The sequence below is a fragment of the Oncorhynchus tshawytscha genome, unplaced genomic scaffold (assembly GCF_018296145.1).
Source record: "Oncorhynchus tshawytscha isolate Ot180627B unplaced genomic scaffold, Otsh_v2.0 Un_contig_4474_pilon_pilon, whole genome shotgun sequence".
In the NCBI taxonomy this organism is placed as follows: Eukaryota; Metazoa; Chordata; class Actinopteri; order Salmoniformes; family Salmonidae; genus Oncorhynchus; species Oncorhynchus tshawytscha.
Genome location: NW_024609733.1, coordinates 292,158 through 295,000, shown reverse-complemented (window position 1 = coordinate 295,000; position 2,843 = coordinate 292,158).

Sequence of the window (2,843 nt, the reverse complement as noted above, 5' to 3'; positions counted from 1 at the left end):
GCAAATAAAATCAAACGGACCTTTAAGGCCAAAAATAAAAAATGGTTCCATGTAAAGCAGTTGAACATGGGTCAGTCGGTTCTAAGAGATGGGCGATGCCCGTTGGGAACACAGGATGGCCTGATAGTTGTTCCTTTCCATCACTCGGGTTGATTTCATCATGTCCATTTGGTGATGTTTTTCACTATAGAATCATATTGCAAATGCACGTGCATTGTTGTGCAACTGGTAACCCAAAAATAAAAATATGGTTGTAAAATGCAAGTGAGCTACGGTCAAGCGGGATATCTCGTTGAACTCGGCACGGCCTAGGGATTATGGTAATGCCATTGCCTGCTCTCTGTGTCTTTAAGCACCGCACTTTGTCACTCCATCCTTGCTGTGTGTGTGTATGAGAGCTTTTCTTTGACATCTCCTGGGGGAAATGACTGTTTTACAGTTTAGGAGGGTTACCTAGTCACACATATGAAGTTTTGGAGAGATGTGACTTTTCTAACCCTTCAAAACAGACAGTGTGACCCAATTAAAGGCACTTCCGGTTGGCACAGGAAGGTATAGCAAACACATGTCTTGACTGAACAGCCTCTGGCATGTTAGAATCAATGTGAGTTTAAGTCTTTAAGTGGACAAAATTGACTGAAGTCTACATCGGGTTGAATGGACTTTTTCACCTTTGAAGGTGATGTACATCAAAACACCTTTTGGGTCAATTTAAAATTCTTCCGTTGCTTTGGAAGCTTAGCATCGATGGTAGACCTCATGTAACACTGTCATAGAAGACAGGTTCATAAGGCATTCATACCCCACATAGGCTTCAGGTTGAATTTAGAGGTGCAGGCAATGTATTCCTATGGGGACAGAAGTCAAAGCAAGCTGTTTGAAGTAAACACCTTCTTTTATCTGTTAAAATTTTGAAAAAATGGTTTTTGCCACACGGTTTCTGGACAAATTCTTTCGATTTTTGCACAATTACACATGTGTAAGAACTGTATGAATATACTTTTGTCCAATTTTATCATCATATTTTTTTTTTTTTTTTTTACATGCCACAAAATCAAATGACATTGTCCAGGCTTTCATTATGATTTCATAGGAAGTCAAAAGTCAAAAGTCAAAAATGTCAAAATTTTGTTGAAAACTTCACACACCCTGGAAACTATGGTTTCTGCCATTTTTTGTGTTGATTTCAGAATGCCATTTTGGTGATGGTCCCTCTCCGTTTAAACACATTGCAAATGTACAAAAGTCAACTAGCAAGTCACTGTCCATGTCAATTAGATGTCATTATGACACCAAACTTTTCAATTGACACCAAACCCACTTTTTCCTACTCATTTAGTCCAACTTCACATATGTCAGAGCAGGCCCATAATTCACAGCGCCTTCGGTTTAAAACATAATAAAAACGTAACACATAGTTACGTTCTAGCTGCGGGTCCAGGTCGGACATTATGTGAAGGCCTATGTGAGGCGACCCCCAAAAACTTCGGCTCGATAGGTCCTTTCTGGACCCGTTTGTAAAACCCTAATTGGTGCTGAAAAACTGTATCACTTTTTCCATGCCTTGCCATATGAAATTTGAATGAGCTCATCGGAAAATGCAAAATTGACTGGCCTGATGAACTCAGGATGGCCGAGCAGTGATAGTTGTTCCTTTCCATCACTCTTGTGTTGATTTCATCATGTCCATTTGGTGATGTTTTTCACATGGTCAAATTGCAATTGCAATGCATTTGCAAATATACGAGGTTGTAAATTTTACCATATCCGAAACCTTTGAGCCACCTAACTCACCAATCCATGCAGAAATGCAAAATCTGAACTGGTTTCAAAGATGAACTCTAGGTCTGGCAGTTGTTTTTCCAGCTCGAACAAAGCTAACTATTGCAGTCACTGTCTGTCTCTACGCACCCCAATACGTCCCTCCTTCCAAGTATGTTTTAGTGTGATTTATTTTTCCTTTGAAATCATATGGGAAAAATGACTGATTTACAGTTCATGGGGGTTTACCAATCACATATATGAAGTTTTGGAAAGATCAAAAACCCTGCAAAAGACCCTGGACCCAATTAACTTCCGGATGGCACAGGAAGCTATAAATAGTCAACACATATCCTCATTGGGGTATGCTGTTGAATTCTGAGTTTTAAGTCTTTTTAAGATGTCTGATTTACACAGGGTTGAATGCACTATGTCTATCAAACTGCATTTGCAATATGGATATCACTTTTAGCATTTACCATTCCGGTTGACATCTCAGGAAGCTTAAAATCAACACAGGTAGACCTCATAGTGGCCTGATGGACTGTTACCGAAGACAGGTTCATACGGCATTCATAACCCATATAGACTTCAGGTTGAATTTAGGGGTGCAGGCAATGTATGGGGAGAGAAGTCAATGCAAACTGTTTGATGTAAACACCTTCTTTTAACTGTTAAGGGTTAATGCCACAAATCAAAATTAGGTTGTAAATCGGATTTACCTTAGGAACATTCCTGTGGTTGATTTTCCTTCTAAACCTAACGGTTCTGCTACTGTCACCCAAAAACAAATGACATTGTGGGGCCGCAGGCTTTATGGGCCTACTGTTTAAAATGGTCCTGGTAACCCAAAAATAAAAATATGGTTGTAAAATGCAAGCTACGGTCAAGCGGGATATCTCGTTGAACTCGGCACGGCCTAGGGATTATGGTAATGCCATTGCCTGCTCTCTGTGTCTTTAAGCACCGCACTTTGTCACTCCATCCTTGCTGTGTGTGTGTGTGAGAGCTTTTCTTTGACATCTGTTGGGAGAAATGACTGACTTACAGTTTATGGGGATTGCCTAATCACACATATGAAG